Source organism: Ceratotherium simum, chromosome X (assembly GCF_057802395.1).
Source record: "Ceratotherium simum simum isolate JZ-2026a chromosome X, ASM5780239v1, whole genome shotgun sequence".
Classification (NCBI taxonomy): domain Eukaryota; kingdom Metazoa; phylum Chordata; class Mammalia; order Perissodactyla; family Rhinocerotidae; genus Ceratotherium; species Ceratotherium simum.
The window spans coordinates 51848052-51866855 of record NC_141940.1 but is presented as its reverse complement, the minus strand read 5'-3'; the positions used below and the strand labels follow the sequence as shown (position 1 = coordinate 51866855).

At 37.1% G+C, this 18804-nt stretch overlaps 1 pseudogene; it reads left to right on the top strand.

Annotated features, from left to right (window-relative positions):
- The first annotated feature begins 10125 nt into the window (after positions 1–10125).
- On the top strand, positions 10126–11120 carry LOC101396918 (splicing factor U2AF 35 kDa subunit pseudogene; annotated as a pseudogene).
- Positions 11121–18804: the final 7684 nt, after the last annotated feature.

Here is an 18804-nt window from a genome sequence, read left to right as displayed (position 1 = left end):
CTGGATCATATGGTAGTTCTATCCTTGACTTTTTGAGGAATCTCCATACTGTTTTCCATAGTGGCTGCCCACCAGTTTGCACTCCCACCAGCAATGCATGAAAGTTCCCTTCTCTCCACATCCTCTCCAACACATGTTGTTTCCTGTCTTGTTAATTATAGCCATTCTGAAGGGCATGAGGTGATATCTCATTGTAGTTTTGATTTGCATTTCCCTGATAGTTAATGATGCTGCACATCTTTTCATGTGCCTGTTGGCCATCTGTATATCTTCTTTGGAGAAATGTCTGTTCAGGTCTTTTGCCCATTTTTTAATTGGGTTGGTAGATTTTTGGTGTTGAGATGCATGAGTTCTTTATATATTTTGGAGATTAAGCCCTTATCAGATGTATGGTTTGCAAATATCTTCTCCTAATTGTTAGGCTGTCTTTTCGTTTTGTTGATGGTTTCCTTTGCTGTGCAGAAGCTTTTTAGTTTGTTGTAGTCCCATTTGTTTATTTTTTCTATTGTTTCTCTTGCCTGGTCAGACATGGTGCTTGAAAATATGTTGCTAAGACCGATGTCAAAGAGCGTACTCCCTATGTTTTCTTCTAGAAGTTTCATAGTTTCAGGTCTTACATTCAAGTCTATAATCCATTTTGAGTTAATTTTTGTGTATGGTGTAAGGTAAGGGTCTGCTTTCATTTTTTTACATGTGGCTGTCCAGTTTTCCCAAGACCATTTGTTGAAGAGATTTTCTTTTCTCCATTGTATGCTCTTGGCTTCTTTGTCCAAGATAAGCTGTCCATAGATGTGTGTTTATTTTTGGGTTTTCGAATCTATTCCATTGATCTGTGTGTCTGTTTTTGTGCCAGTACCATGCTGTTTTGGTTACTATAGCTTTGTAGTATATTTTGAAATCAGGGAGTGTGATACCTCCAGCTTTGTTCTTTTTTCTCAGGATTCCTTTAGCTACTCCGGGTCTTTTGTTGTTCCATATAAATTTTAGGATTCTTTGTTGTATTTCTGTGAAAAATGTTGTTGGAACTTTAATAGGGATTACATTGAATCTATAGACTGCTTTAGGAAGTATGGACAGCTTAACTATGTTAATTCTTCCAATCCAAGAGATTGGAATATCTTTCCATTTCTTTGTGTCTTCTTCAATTTCTTTCAGCAATGTTTTATAGTTTTCAGTGTACAGCTCTTTCACCTCTTTGGTTAAGTTTATTCCTAGGTATTTTATTCTTCTTGTTGCAATTGTAAATGAGATTGTATTCTTAACTTCTCTTTCTGCTACTTCGTTGTTAGTGTATAGAAATGCAACTGATTTTTATATGTTGATGTTGTATCCTGCAACTTTACCATATTCGTTTATTACTTCTAAAAGCTTTTTGGTGGAGTCTTTTGGGTTTTCTATATATAAAATCATGTCATCTGCAAATAGTGTCAGTTTCACTTCTTCCTTTCCAATTTGGATCCCTTTTGTTTCTTTTTCTTGCCTCATTGCTCTGGCTAGGACTTCCAGTACTATGTTAAATAGGAGTGGTGAGAGTGGGCATCCTTGTCTGGTTCCTCTTCTTAGAGGGATAGCATTCAGTTTTTCATCATTGAGGATGATATCAGCTGTGGGTTTGTCATATATGGCCTTTATTATGTTGAGTTACTTTCCTTCTATACCCATTTTATTCAGAGTTTTTATCATAAATGGATGCAGTATCTTGTCAAATGCTTTTCTCTGCATCTATTGAGATGATCATGTGATTTTTATTCTTCATTTTATTAATGTGGTGTATCACGTTGTTGAACCATCCCTGCATACCTGGAATAAATCCCACGTGATCATGGTGTATAATCTTTTTAATGTATTGTTGTATGCGCTTTGCTAGTATTTTGTTGAGGATTTTTGCATCGATGTTCATCAGTGATATTGGCCTGTAATTTTCTTTTTTTGTGTTGTCCTTGTCTGGTTTTGGTATCAGGGTAATTTCGGCTTCGTAGAACTAGTTAGGGAGCTTCCCGCCTCCTCAATATTTGGAAGAGTTTGAGAAAGATAGGTATTAAGTCTTCTTTGAATGTTTGGTAGAATTCACCAGGGAAGCCATCTGGTCCTGGACTTTTATTTTTGGGGAGGTTTTTGATTACTGTCTCAATCTCCTTACTGGGGATTGGTCTATTCATATTCTCAATTTCATCTTGATCCAGTTTGGAAGGTTGTATGATTCTCAGAATTTATGCATTTCTTCCAGATTGTCAAATTTGTTGGCATATAGGTTTTCTTAGTATTCTCTTATAATCTTTTGTATTTCTGAGGTGTCCATTGTAATTTCTCCTCTTTCATTTCTGATTTTACTTATTTGAGCCTTCTGTCTTTTTTTCTTGGTGAGTCTAGCTAAAGGTTTGTCAATTTTCTTTATCTTTTCAAAGAACCAGCTCTTGGTTTTATTAATTTTTTCTATTGTTTTTTTAGTCTGTATTTCTTTTATTTCTGCTCTGATTTTTATTATTTCCCTTCTTCTACTGATTTGGGGCTTTGTTGGTGCTTTTCTTTCCAGTTCCTTTAGGTGCATTGTTAGATTGTTTATTTGAGATTTTTCTTGTTTGTTGAGATAGGCCTGTATTGCTCTAAACCTCCCTCTTAGAACCGCTTTTGCTGGAACCCATAAATTCTGGCATGTCGTATTTTCATTTTCATTTGTCTCCAAGTATTTTTTAATTTCTCCTTTGATTTCTTCATTGACCCAGTCGTTGTTCACTAGCATTTTGTTTAATCTCCACATATTTGTGGCTTTTCTGAATTTCTTCCTATAGTTGATTTCTAGTTTCATACCTTTGTGGTCAGAAAAGATGCTTGGTATTATATCAATCTTCTTAAATTTATGGAGACTTGTTTTGTCGCCTAATATGTGATCAATCCTGGAGAATTTTCCATGTACATTTGAAAAGAATGTGTATTCTTCCGTTTTTGGATGGAATGCTCTTTATATACCTACTAGGTCCACCTGTTCTAGTGTGTCATTTAAGGCCAGTATTTCCTTATTGATCTTCTCTTTGGATGATCTGTCCATTGAGGTAAGTGGAGTGTTAAAGTCCCCTACTATTATTGTGTTACTATTTCTCTTATTTCTCTTTTTATGTCTGTTAATAATTGCTTTATATATTTAGGTGCCCCTACATTGGGTGCATAGATATTTACAAGTGTTATACCCTTTTGCTGGATTGTTCCCTTGATCATTATGTAATGCCCTTCTTTGTCTCTTTTTACAGTTTTTGTTTTAAAGTCTATTTTGTGTGATATGAGTATTGTTATCCCAGCTTTCTTTTCATTGGCATTTGCGTGGAGTATCTTTTTCCATCCCTTCACTTTCAGTTTGTGAGTTTCTTTAGGTCTGAAGTGTGTCTCTTGAATGCAGCATATATATGGGTCTTGCTTTTTATCCAATCAGCCACTCTATGCCTTTAATTGGAGCATTTAGTCCATTGACATTTAAAGTAGCTATTGAAAAGTATGTACTTACTGCCATTTTTTAACTTTTTTTTCTCAGTGTTTAAGTAGTCCTTCTCTGTTCCTTTCTTCTTCTCTTGCTCTCTTCCCTTGTGCTTTGATGGCTTTCTTTAGTGTTATGTTTGGGTTCCTTTCTCTTAGTTTTTTGTGTATTTATTATAGGTTTCTGGTTTGTGATTACCATGGGGTCCATATACAGAATTGATGGTCTCTTTAGTTTGACCTCTGTCTGAAAGCTCTTCTCTTTCACTCCCCTCCTCCCACATTTAATGTTTTGGTATTATATCCAACCTCATTTTTGTGCATTTGTGTCCATCACCCTCTTATCATGGATAGATAATTTTTCCTATTTGTGGTCTTCTCTTTTCCCCTTAAATAAGTCCCTTTAGCATTTCTTTTAGTCCTAGTTTCTTGGTGACAAACTCCTTTAATTTTTGCTTGTCTGGGAAACTGTTGATCTCTCCTTCCATTTTGAATGATAACCTTGCTGGGTTGAGTATTCTTGGCTATAAGTTTTTTCCTTTTAGCACTTTAAATATATCATGCCATTCTCTTCTATCCTGTAAGGTTTCTGCTGAGAATTCAACTGATAGTTTTATGGGGTTTCCTTTGTATGTAACTTGTCTTTCTCTTGCAGCTTTTAGGATTCTCTCTTTATCTTTAATTCTGGACATTTTGATTATGATGTGTCTTGGTGTGGACCTCTTTGGGTTTATCTTGTTTGGTGCTCTCTGTGATTCCTGTACCTGGATCTGTTTCCTTCCTTAGGTTAGGGAAGTTTTCATCTATTATTTCTTCAAATAGATTCTTTGCCCCTTTGTCTTGCTCTTCTCCTTCTGGGAAACCTATAACATGGATGTTAGTGTGCTTGATGTTGTCCCAGAGGTCCCTTAGACTGTCCTCACTCTTTTTAATTCTTTTTTCTTCTATCTGTTCAGCTTGGGTGATTTCTTCTAGTTTTTCATCCAGCTCGCAGATCCATTCTTCTGTATGCTCTACTCTGCTTTCGAGTCCCTCTAGTGAATTTTTCATGCAGTATTGTATTCTTCATTTCTGATTGGTTCTTTTTTATATCTTCCATTTCTTTGTTGACATTCTCACTGAGTTCATCCATTCTTCTCCCAAGATCAGTGAGCATCCTTAACACTATTTGTTTTAACTCTCTGTTGCTCATTTCTGTTTCACTTAGTTCCTTTTCTTGGGTTTTGTCCTGTTCCCTTACTTGGAATGTACTCCTTTGACTCCTCATTTTGTCTCTTTCCCTGTGCTTGTGTCTATGTATTAGGTAGGTCAGCTACCTCTCCTGCTCTTGTTTAGGTGACCTGATATAAGTGATGCCTTATGAAGCCCACAGTGTGCTTCCCTCAGTTCTGAATGTTCCAGGAGTGACCCGCACGTGGGCTATGTGTGTCCTTCTGTTGTGGTGTGTTTGCTCTCCCTGTAGGTGCCCAGGGAGGCTGAGCTATACTCCTGGCAAGCTGTTGTAATGCTTAGGTGCTTGTAGTTCTTATGGGCCCTTCAGTCTCTTTATCAGGTGTGGGGAGCCCCAGTACAGTTGGTTGCAAGTACTAACAGCACATTTGTCTTGCAGTATTTCTTTTAAGTGAGTAGGCCCCCAGTGTGGCAGGTTGTTAGGCTCAGGGCCTTACAATTGCTATAAGCCTCCAGTCTTTAGGTCTCTTGTCAGCTCTCTGAGTATTGCAGCACAGGAGGACCCAATTGTTTCAGGCTTTGGAAGGTGGGGCAAACCCACTATGTGGGTCTTTGAGAAGAACAAGTCTTCTGTGGCTGACAAGCCCCACCTCCCACAGTTCCACACATGCAGTCAACACAGTCCTGCCCTGTGTGCGCACCCCAAACTCCTTAAGTGGACCCAGTCTCTCCACAGTGGGAGCCCCACACACTCCACCACTGCCCCACACTCTCCACCTGTTCCTTGTGCACGCCCTGCTCCACTGACGTGGGCTCAGTTGCCAGGCTGTGGAGAATCCAGCCACCAATCTATGCAGGCCCACAAGTTGCCTGAGGGCTTGTTGTTGGGTTGGGCCGGTCCCTAGGGTGGGCTGCCTGCCTTGGCTGAGCTGGATTAAAGTGGTGCTCTAGTGGGTGGGGCACACCCTGGGCTAGCAGGCCCCAGGGAGAACTCCAATGGCGTCTGCCAGCGTCTATGTCAGCACACTCACACCAGGCCACAACAATGGCTGCTGCCAGTGTCCCAGTCCCTGGAGAGGTCTCACCTCTCACTGCAATGCACTCAGAGCCTATCTGAGTCCCTTTTCACCTAAGCACTGTACACCTTTCTTTCTGGTGATTTTAGGTTGCTTTCTTAAACGGGTGAATTTGTGCGTAGGCCCTTTAAGAGCTGGTTTTAATTTCTTTTGAGCCAGCTTTTCTGGGGGTACTTCCCAATGTTTTAGTAGCAGGCAAAGTCAGATATTATGCCACTCATCTTGATTGTGCTGGGTGCACAAAATACCTATAGCAGGAGAGCTCCCAGCTCAGGGCCCTGCTCCTCCAGGGAGCGCTGCGTACCTTTGGGTGGGTCCCCGGTGGCCGTGAAGCACTGTGGCTTGTGAAGGTGGCATTTTTTCCTCTCCAGAAGGGAATTTTTGCCTCTTCCACCTCAATTAGGATTGTCGTTTGTTGCAAGAGTTTCTCTTATCCAGTTTTCAGTTCTCTCTCAGGGGCAATTTTTCCACAAGTAGTTGTAAATTGGCTGTGTCCACGTGAGGAGGTGAGTTCAGAGTCTGCTTACACCACCATCTTGCCTTCTCTCCTACTAACTATTTTTTAAAAAGTTGAAATTAGCCCCTTATTTAAATGAATATGTTTTTGCTTGCCATTATTATTTTTGTTTGTGCATATAGTATCCATTACATCTACAATTGCTAATCATACCCTAATTTTAATTCCTCAGTTGTGTAAATTTGTTATGAGACTGTAAATAAAATGCCCTGTCTTTTCCTAGCCAAGGGGTAGTTGTATGTCCTAGACTAGGTACTTCAGATCTGGAACAAAAAGGCAGAAAATGTTTGAAGTTAACTCATTCCATTGGTAACATCATGATGAGTATTCGCTGATGTCTAGACCCCTATGTCTTCCCTGGAAACTATAATTTTTTTGATTCTGATTCTATAGCCTTCTTATCAGTTCTACAACTGATACCTTTCCAAAAAATTGCATATTCAGATCAAGTTAATGAAAGACCAATTTCTATTGCTTGCCACCAACAACAGTAGCTGACTTAATGATCAACACTCAAAATAGGTTTTGTAACTTTTGAATACAGGGAAATTCTAAGAAAAAGAACAAAAGTTAACACAGAGAAATCAGAGAAAACATTGTTGGGGAAGAGGGAAAATCCCCCTCTGCCCCTTCCCGTAAGGTTCTTATGGATGGCCAAATAATGAAAAGACAGATTAGCAGGAGAAAATAATACCAAGTTTAATAAAATATATGCATGGGAGAAACCAAGGAAACTGAGTTTCTCAACAAAATGGCAGAGATTCTCATCTTAAATACTATCTTCAGCTAAAGACAAAGGAGGATGTTGGGGGTGGGGAGGGAGACAGAAGGGAGACAGAAATTACAGTAATCAAGGGTATGTAGATTTAAGTCCTCTCCTTCTGTATTGCACAGATAAGGCCATCCCCACACCTTCCCTATACAGAGAGGGAGATACCTTCACAAATGGAGATTTCCCTTATAAATGTAAATGTTTGTCTGGCAACTCTTTGCAGGGCCACCTAGAGAATGTGGCCAGGGAGAGACAGAATTTTTGATGAGATGGGCTTATTGGTGCCTTTCTTATTGTAATAGCTAGTTTACAGCCATCATATGATAGTAACTCCTTTCTAGAACAGGTCTTTTATGTTAAATTCTTTAGTCAGTTTGGGTGAGGTCAAATATCAGAGAAAATAATCAAGGTAAAGAGACATATTTCAGGGTGGTCAATTTTGATCTCCCACTACATCAAGGAAGAATAAAAGTTGGGAACAAATTTAAATGACAGATCAAATGTATATTAAAACAATAAATATAAGGGTAATGAGCTTATCTACTAAAATAAAGAGACTTGATCTGAGGAAAAAATAATTAAAGCCCGTGTACAAGAGGGACACAGTTTAAAAAGTAAACGAGTGGACTTAGGTATAGACCTAATCAAACACATACCTATGTGTACCAGAAGACACCAACAAGAGTGTTCACAGTGGCTTTATACATAATAGCTTCAAACTCAAGGTGCACATAACAAAAGTAGTAGGAAGAGGTCTTTTCATATATATATTCTTCCAAAAACATAAGAGAAATATGTCTATGTTATTGACAGTGTTCCATATCCTGGAAAGAGAAGAAAAGACATACAAATACTTATAAAATACATACAAAATAAAATAAACATATAATATACAATTTCATATAAAATTTCTGAAGTATATATAATACATTCCAGGAAGTGATGAGTGTTATGAGGAAAAATAAAGCCGAGTGAGGGGATAAAGAGTATGGGGAGGGTAGTGTTATTTTTTAGAGGGAAGTCAGGGAAAGGCACTCTGATAGGATGATATTTGAGCAGGAACCTGAGGGAAATGAAAGTGAGCCATATAGAAAACATTAGGAACAATGTTCTAGGCAAAAGAATCAGAGAGTGAAAAGGTCCTGTTTTATCAACATGATTGCTATTTTGGGGAAAAAAAACATGGAGGATATTATGGCTGGAGTGGAGTGACTGAGAGCAACAGCAATAAGAAATGAAATCAGAGAAACAGCTGAGGGCCACATCTTTATAAGAGATTGTAAGCAACTGTGAGGTATTTCGCTTTTACTTTGAAGGAGAGAGGGAATCTTTAGAAGGTGACTGATATATATTTACAAAAGATCATTCTGACTGCTCTATGGTGAATAGACTAGCAGGGCAGGTGTGGATGCAGGGTGAAGCTTTAGAGGCTATTGAAATACAATCCAAGTGAGAGCTAATGGTGGCTTGGACCAAGCAGTATTTGGAGGTGGTGAGAATGGTCAGATTATTACAAACATGGAGCAGATTAATTGAATATGGTGTATAAAAAGAAAAATCAATGATGACCCAAGGGTTTTGACCTGAACAACTGGAAGAACAGAGTTGCATTTTACTGAGATGTGTTATATTTATATAGGAAAATGTTTTGAAGTATATATGTATTATAATGTTATGGTAGTTATATCTGAATGTGGAATTAGAGATGATTTTTTTTCTTTTTGTGTATCTATACTTTAAATTTTTATTCAAAAAATGTATTGGTTTTCTATTGCAACCATAACAAATTACCACAAATTTACTGGCCTAAAACAACACAAATTTATTGTCTTATAGTTCTATAGGTAAGAAGTCTAACATGGATCTCACTGAGCTAAAATCAAGGTGTCAGCAAGGCTGCATTCCTTTCTGGATGCTCTAGGAGAAAATTAATCTCCAGCTTCTAAAAGTCACCCACATTCCTTGGTTTGTGGCCCCCTTCCTCCATCTTTAAAGCCAGCAATGTCAAATCTCTCTGACTCTTATATTGTCACATGTCTCTCTTTGACCACAGCTGGGAAAGGATCTCCCCTTTTAAAGACTCATGTGATTAGGTGGGGCCCACCTGGATAATCTAGGATAATCTCTCCACTTTAATGTCTTTACTCTTACTCACATCTGTATAGTAATTTTTTCCATGTAGATAACATATTCACAATTTCCAGGAATTAGGACGTGGACATATTTGGGGGACCATTATTCTATCTACCACAGTAAATGGCCATTTGTGGAAGAAATATGTGTATGGAGTGATATTTAAGAATTATGATTATGCCCATAACTCATCAATAATCAAAGTTAATTTTTTAGTCAACTTCTTTCTAAACTCTGGGCATGCATGCTATCTGTTCTTTTTCCAATTAATATTATAATGTATACACATGTATTCATTCAACATTCATTTGGCAGTGCCAGGCCCTGCATTTGACACTGGAGATATAAACTATAGCTTACTTTGTTTATGTAACATTATATTATAAGCATTTACACATGATTTTCAAAGCATCATATGGGTGTACCAAAATTTATTTAACATTGCAATAATATTGGACCTTAGAGTTACTCCACTATAATTCACACATAAATTTACATACATTTTTGTGTATTTTCTGATTATCTATCCAAAACTTTCTCCTAAAAGAAGATCATCCACAACAAAGCATATAAGCATTTAAAAATATAATTTTAATATTACAAGGGATTTTTTGGTGTATTTGTGTATCAATAAATGTAATCATTGAAATAAAAAGTACCAGGCACTTTGTCTGTATGTGTTGATACAAATATTATATGTATCATTTTGCAACTTTTCTTTTTCATTTGGCAATATATCTTAGAGACCTTTCTATCTCAGTGCATATAAATGTAAATTATTCTTAAATAATGTACAGAATTTAATAGAATGGATATACCACATTTAATTTAGTGATTGTTATAGTGATGAATATTTAAGTTTTATTCTCTTTGTTTGCTTCTATAGGCTTTTGTTTTAAATTGATCTATTGCTTTCCCGAAATGTTGTGCCAATTTAAATTCCCATCATAGAAGGTCGGCTGCATGGGAAGCAATGTCAGCGGTGGTGGGAAATGGCAGAGTACTTGACCTCCATCTTTGACACCAAGAAAGACAAAATCAACTGTTCATTTTATTTGAAAATTGGAACATGTCGTCATGGAGACAGATGCTCTCAGTTGCACAGTAAACTGACCTTTAGCCAGACCGTTGCCCTCTTGAACATTTACCATAACCTTCAAAACTCTTCCATGTCTGCTGTTTGCACTGTGCTGTGAGTGATGTTGAAATGCAGGAATACTATGAAGAATTTATTTATTTATTTATTTTTTGTGAGGAAGATCAGCCCTGAGCTAACATCCATGCTAATCCTCCTCTTTTTGCTGAGGAAGACCGGCTCTGATCTAACATCTATTGCCAATCCTCTACCTTTTTTTTTTCCCCCAAAGCTCCAGTAGATAGTTGTATATCATAGTTGCACATCCTTCTAGTTGCTGTATGTGGGACATGGCCTCAGCATGGCCGGAGAAGCGGTGCCTCGGTGCGCGCCTGGGATCCAAGCCCAGGACGCCAGTAGCGGAGCGTGCGCACTTAACCGCTAAGCCACGAGGCCGGCCCCTATGAAGAATTTTTTGAAGATGTTTTTACAGAAATGGAGATGGATGTTTAAGTTGAGGAGGTGGACTTCTGTGATAACCTTGGAGATCACCTAGTTGGAAAAGTCTATGTCACCTTTCGCCATGAAGAAGAGGCAGAAAAGGCTGTAATTGACTTGAATAGCTGTTGGTTTAATGGACAGCTGATCCGTGCTGAGCTCTCCCCTGTGACAGATTTCAGAGATGCCTGCTGCTGCCAGTGTCAAATGGGAGTGTGTACATGAGGAGACTTCTGCACCTTTCTACATTTGAAGCCCATTTCTAGAGAAGTGCTGCAACAGTTATGTGGGGCTGTCCCAAGAAGCATAGATTGAGGTCCAGGTCTCCCAAGTGGCAGTAATGATGGAGGTGGTGGGGGAGGAGAGTGCAACAAGAGGCAGTGGAGAGATCATGAAAGATCTGGGCAACACTGAGCCATGCCATTTTTACCATATGCCTGCTAGAAAGTGTAGTTGATTGACCAAACCAGTTCATAACTGGATTTTTTAAAAAAATAACAACAAAAAACAAAGAAGTGTTTCTGAATAAAATTTGCAGTGATACAGTAAAAGAAAAATTCCCATCATAAGTTTATAAGGCTGACCATTTCATATACACTTGCATATTGTTTTAATATTAATTTTGTGTGTGTGTGTGTGAGAGGAAGATTAGCCCTGAGCTAACATCTGTTGCCAATCCTCCTCTTTTTGCTGAGGAAGATTGGCCCTGGGCTAACATCCATGCCCATCTTCCTCTACTTTATATGAGATGCCACCACAGCATGGCTTGGTAAGTGGTGCTTTTGGTGGGTGCCCGGGATGTGAAGCTGCAAACCCCGGGCCCCTGAAGCAGAGCGTGCAAACTTAACCGCTATGCCACCACGCTCGCCCCAATATTAATTTTTTATTATAAACAATATTGAACATTTTATTTGGTAATGGCCATTTGTATTTCTTTTCCTATTTACTGTCTATTTATATTTTTTCCACAAAATAGCATTCTTAATATATTAGTACTGTTGACCTTAAATAAATAGCCAGTTATTTCTCCAGCAAAAATGGGTTTATTTGGGATCAGCAAAGAATTGCAATTCCAGGTCTACAACCATTGTAAACAACAAGTGACTGCAAATCAGCAAAAAGGGGAGGAGAAACTCTTTTACAGAGGGGAAGAGGCAGTTGGGAGGGCTATTGTAAACAAAGTCCATTGGAGGAGACTGAGAGTATGAAGTGTAGTGGCTTTTCATTGGCTGAGTTGTGACAGTCTCTCATTGGCTGAGCTGTTGCCAGGCAAGAAGAGGAAGTCTTTCTTCTTCCTGTTGGACTCTGCAATCAATGTAGGGCCTGAGAGCTCCCCCTTTTGGCTCCAAACTCCATTTAAAATGAGGTTTCTGTTTATTAATTTTTGTAGTGGGATTGTATGGTTCTGGCCCCTAAAATGTGCAAGGTTGAGCCTGCAGGTTGGAGATCACTAGTGCTAGCAGCTGAGTTATAATTAGGAGAGGCAGGTACTAAAAAAGAGATTGTATTTGTTGTGCATAAGGACTACAAAATGACTAACTATGAGATTAGGGGTAGAATTAGATGAAGAAGTTGCCGGAGACAAGAATGAGCAGTCCAACATGGCTGAGATATGGATCTTATGTATTAAAAATATAATAAATAAGTTTAGAAAAGGGGTTGGGGCCATATATTGTGGAAAGCCATGAATCTCAGCTTGAAGAGCCTGTTTTTTTTTTTTTCTATATGTAGAAAGAAACTTGTTAGAAACTCAGAGTTGTGCTATAGGAAAATTAATCTCTCCACTCCCAAATTAGAATGGAGAAAGGCTGAACTCAGGAAAACAAATTGAGTCCAACCCACACAAAAAATTGAAACAAACTTGAAGTGGTAGAAGTACAAAACTTGACAACTTAGCAACTGATCTGACAGGAGAGGGATGGAGAGTGAAAAGAAAGAGTCAAAAATGATTACAGGAGCTGATGTGAGGAGAATGGAAATAAAATCAATAGAAAATGGTAAGGGAAATGGTGCAATACAGTAAAGCAACGTAGTTAAGAGCAAGGACCCTAGTGCTAGGTTGTTCAAGCTCAAATCCTGGCTCTACTACATACCAGCTGTATGACCATGGGCAGTCACTGAAACTTTCTGTGCCTCACTTTCCTTATCTGTAAAACAGGAATGAAGGCAAAAATAGTACCTACTTTGAAAGGTTGTTGTGAGAATTGAATGCCTTATTTTATGTAAAGCACCTAGAACAATACCTGATATTTTATTATTATTATTATTTACTGGTTTTAAAAGAAAGATGGTATGCTAAATTTTGGAAATGTTGAGTTAATTAGCTACCTAAGTGGTGAGAAGCAGTGGAAGTTGAAAATGATATCTGAAGGTCAAATGATAAGCAGGGCTTGATACACAGATTTTGGGGTCAATTTCATAAGGATAACTGAAGCTCTCTAGGAGTAAATGGGATAAACATATTAAAAGAAAGTTAAAACAAAGAGGAGCAAAGAAGAACAAGGATGAAATTTGGAGAACATCTAAGTTTAGGAAGTAGGGGACCACGGAAAAAGAGCCAGCTGAAGATATAGAAAAAGATCAGTAAGATTGTTAAGAGAACTAATAGGATGGTGAAGACTCAAAAACAAAACAAAATTTGGCAAGAAATGGTTGGTCAACAGTATGAATGGCTGCAGAAAGTCTGGACATTTTTTGTTTGGTATTATGGAGTTTTTAGAGTTTCTATCCACATGGAAGAATCTCCTCTGGAGACCTGATTTAATATATTTTAAACCAGGTTGCTCTTTCAATGAATTCCACTGTCAAGACAGTTTTATCTCTCCTGAGAATTAGAGCAACTGGCAGAGGTCTTTTGGGTAGATGTGACCATGATCTATATCTGCTTAGAAAAATGAGAGAGAAATAAAGCCATCTTTGTATTATTTGGATTATAAAAAATGTTATGAGGTACTTGCACTGAAAATGGCTCTTCAAGTTTAGAAAGACATTTCATTCCTCCTCTTGATCCTGGGGAATAGATTGCCGCTAGAATGTACTTAGAGAATTATCAGATTAGATGACAGATGCAAACATTAAAGTTAAGGGAAAAGGTTAAATTAAAACTTCTGCCAAAAGAATCCAATGAAAAGGTCAGTTGTTATTTCAGGTCTAACTTTTTGAATGTCTCCTGTAGTTGCACATGAGAACGGGAATGGGTAAATTCAAGAAAAATACTTAGTATAGGAAATTCTTAGTATAAACAAGTTCATTAAAATTTCAGTGGCCTTTACCACCTCAGTAACAGCCTGCCTGAAGGTTAACATTTATTGTTTTGAACTGCCAAGATCTAGCTTTTATGGGACACATTTATATGCTAAATTGCCTATTATGTTAAGCTGTACGTTCCCATTTAGCATCATCAGAAATAAGATTTGACTATAAGTGTGTGTATTTTATTAGTGCTATGCCAGACTTCCTAATAGCTCAAAATTCCTAAAGGCTGAAATTCATTGTGTCTTCTTCAGAAGGCGCTTGCCTGAAATAATTTGTTATAAATGATACATTTGCATAGACTTGAAGTTTTCAGACTTGGGCCATCAAGAAAAGTGGAAAAAATTACTTCATTTGATTTTACCCTTAAGCAAATCATAAGTGACACATTTAAGCAATATCGGGAAAATAAAAGTACAATCTAACTAATGAGTACTCTTTTCTTAATGATTTCAGAGTAAATCAGCAGGAAACTCCAGGGAAATGGATGTTGAGTAATGATGCGGTATTATAAGCATTCTCACATATAGCGAAGAGTTTCCAGGCATTCGTATGGTGCATCAGAGTGTTCATTTGACTCTATTGACCATGATATAATATTATAAAAATATTAACACAGGAACTTCAACATGTCAAATTACAATTTGATGTAGTTAGGAGAAAAAGTATTGGTTAAGTTCACAGGTTGAAAAGGAAATTAAAAAAACCTACTCAGAAAAAGACTCTCTACACTGGTTGATAGCAAAGACTAAAAATATGTTCCATTTGGGAAATACCATGCCACCCACTCTTTTCTTACGTGTCTTCAGAATCTTTTTCTCCTACACTTGAAATGCATTGGCATCAGAACACAAGGAGAACACTAGATTTATAAATCAAGTCACAGAATTTTAACCAATAGTTTTGTATTTATGCAGCATTGTATAATTATAAAGGATTTTATTCCCTTTGAAGATTATTTTTATTCTGGCATCAAAATCCCTGTATGGATGGGTTTTTTCTCCTTAGTGTTGAAAGCATTAGATATATAAGGAAAACTAAATAAAGTAAAACAAATATTTATTGAGCACTTGGTATGTATCAGGTACTATGTCAGTTTGTATTGGGCTGATTGGATGCCACCTTAGCATGCATTTTATCTCTTTTCATTTTGTCACAACTATTTGATTTAGGTGGAATTAATCCTACATCTAGTCCCAGGAATAGACACTGATTTTTTTTAAGTCATTTACTTTGCTAATGTTATTTATTCAATGTGAGTCCATGACTGAGAAAGTATAATCAGAGGGAAGTCCAGGACTTTTGTTCAATATTTGAAGAAGAGATGCTCCTCTCTTTCCCCCTTGATGGGAATAAGAAAGCATGTACATCTGGTAGCTGCTGTCAGCCACCTAGCTACAGTGAAAGTAGCCAGCCTGAAAATAAACGCAACATAAGAAAAGGGAAGAGCCAAGATAATTATAGAAAAACCTAGCTGCAATTCTGATGGCATCACAAATCTCTGTTGGATCTAACCAATCCTGCAGCCCACCCTATCTCTAACCCCATATATATCATTTACTTTTTAAAGTCATTTTGAATTGAGTTTCCTGCTACTTATAAACAAAAAAACCTACCTGATACATAGGTGTTCTTTTTGTGTCTCAGTCTTTCAGTTGGTATTAATCTAGCTCTATCTTTATGCCACTTCAGGTTTCTTTGGGAGATATTAATAGAAAGAGAACAAATGTTTTCAAGAAACCCAAATAGAGAGCCAGAATCCTCACATAGCAGTTGCAGAATATTGGGGAAAATGGAATTAATTTAACTTGAAAATTGTGAAATGAAAGAATCAGAATATTCTCAGGTTACAAAACCTATTTATTGAGTCATACACTCAGAGAATTGCCAAATGAGAGTCACCTTAAAGAACTACTGTACTAGAAACATTCAATTATTGAGACACTGGATAACAGAATTGCAGATATTCAGAGACACGATATGTGAGTATCCTTGCTCTTTTCCCTTTGTTCCAGTAATACTTAGTCCTATTTGTATTCTAGCACTTAACCCATTTTGGTTGTTTCTTCTCCACTGATCTATGAATTCCTCACGGGTAAAATCTGCCTTATTTTTCTTCATATTTCTAACAGTGAGCATAATGTGTTGTGTATAGTAGACCTGTAGAAGTGTTTTTGAATGGTTAAATGAATGAAAGTACTCTAAGAGAGTAATATGAACATTCAGAGGAGTGAGAACTCCCTAAGTGCTAGACTGGAGCTAGATGGGACCCTGTTTCTCATTATCACTCAGCACAGCGCTTACAAAAGAATTGGTTTGAACAACTAATTTTGAGAAGGTTTTATGAACAAATTTGTAATCTCTCACTGAAAGGTGCAGGGAATTAAACATCTAAAAATCCTATATCATTTTTAAGGGATAATTCCCTGTTTTATTTTTAAATTTATTTGAATCATAGAAATAAAATTACATTACAGAGAGTTTGAGAAACAGTCACTCATAATAAATCACCTACATGTAGCCAGTGATATTTTGGAAAACATAATGCACTTATAATTTTATATGCTGTTTTTATTTCACTTCACTTTGTGCAATAAACATCATTTCATTTTGTAATTTAATCTACACAACTCCATTTTTTAATGCTTAAAAATAATCTACATGGTAAATTACAAAACTGATTTGGTGATTCCATTGTTGTTGTTAAAGACTTAAATTGCTTTCCATTTTACATTATTCTATGTAATACTGTGATGGACATCTGCATGCACATTATCTTTTCTATATTTTACATTATTGGTTAAGGTCAATAATACCAAAAGTGGTTATTATTAGGTTGAAAGTTTTATTCATTTTAAGATTCTCAATATATATTGTTCCAAAATGTTTCTAATAATTTATGATGATGTCAGCAATGTATGAATGCACCTGCTTTGTCACATTCCAGTAATGCAAATTACCATTTTTAAATGTATGCTAATGTAGTTGGTAAAAAGTAGAGATACCTCATCATCATTTTAATTCCCCTTTTTTTCTTTCCTTGTAAACTTAAACATTTTTCCATTTATTTTCTCCTGACTGAGTTATCTTTAGCTTTTGTAGCAGATTTTGTTGACGGCCTGGGAATCCCTTTTACCAGCTGCTGCCTGTGCTAACAGCTCTTACCTAAAAGCTTAACTGGAAGATTGCCCTGGAAAGATTGGAGCCAGCTCTAGTAGAGGTATCTGGGTTATGCCCTCCACCCAGGTCAGCCCTCAGTTGATGGCACAGGCCTACAAAAGCTCCACTTCCTTGCCTCAAGGTGGGTGGAATGACTCTGAGGTGAAATTTGCATTCCAATTCTCCCCATGGGATCAGATTGAGGCTAGACTTCATCTAAAACAACATCTTTGCAGGACCCCTTTTCTTTCCCTATCCTGCCTCCCTTACTACCTTACAGGTAGCCCATGGTGCACTTCTTTAAAAAAGAAGAATCCTTCGGGGCCGGCCCGGTGGTGCAAGCGGTTGGGTGCGCGCGCTCCGCTGTGGCGGCCCGGGGTTCGCTGGTTCGGATCCCGGGCGCGCACCGACGCACTGCTTTGGCGAGCCATGCTGTGGCGGCGAACTATATAAAGTGGAGGAGGATGGGCACGGATGTTAGCCCAGGGCCGTCTTCCTCGGCAAAAAAAGAGGAGGATTGGCGGATGTTAGCACAGGGCTGATCTCCTCACAAAAAAAAAAAAAAAAAAAAAAATCTCTCAGTTCAGGGTCTGCTTTTAGGGAACCCAACCAAAGACAAATATACTTTGCATATTTACATGGTGTGGCCTTAATGTATGCTTTTGTTTTTTTGTTTGTTTTTATTGTCCATTCCAGAATTTGGTAAATATAGAGTTCTGTTTTCATACAATATTTCCATAGGAAAACAGATCAATATGATTCTCTTTACATTCTCAGAGTAAAAATAGGCAAATCTCTTTTATTTTAACAATTGATTGCTTTAAATCCCATTTATCCAGGACTTGATTAGCTCAGTCTAAAGGGGTTTTTCATGATTTCAAATTCCAGATGCAAAGAGAACAACAAAGCCTGACAAATACACTAGCTGGGGCAGATTTTTGTTTTAATCAACTGCCAGAGGCTTTCTTCACTAATGTAAAATATAAGCATGTATCATAGTGCAAAAATGTTTGATATTGAAGGTTAAAAATTTAAAATTTAAAGACATGTACATTTAAAAATGGGAATATTTATTAACTTTGATTTGATTTGAAACTAAAAACTTGACATTTTTAATTTCACATCATAATGTATAGTGTGGAATTTAAATTTGAATTATTTATCTGAGGACAATATTTGGTTTTATCCTTGTTTTTCAACAGAAACCACTGCTCATAAACATAGATATCTACAATCATGAATAAAAATTTTTGCACTATAATTTTTGTATGTAAGGCAACACAATATCATCGTAGATAGTTTTACACTATAGTTCAATAACTGCCATTTGCCCTTAGTTGAAGGGCTTCCATTTCCAAGTTCAATAACTTTCCATTATATTCACACTATCAATATCAATTGATTTGGGTGAACTGAACAATGTTATATTTTCAAAGATTTTAAGATCAATGAAACTTTTTGAAATTTAGCATTCGACTCAAATTTGAGAAGTTTATAAAATTAATTACATAGCTGGAAACTGATTTTAGTAGATGGTAATGGCCCAAATTATTTCTTGCCAAATTAACTTTCTAAAGATGTGATTCCTCTAGAAATGTGTGAATCAAATTATAAATTTGTATAGCTATTTATTAAAATCCTTGGATAAGGTCCTTCATAGTATTCTTTTATTTTTTAATATATGTTT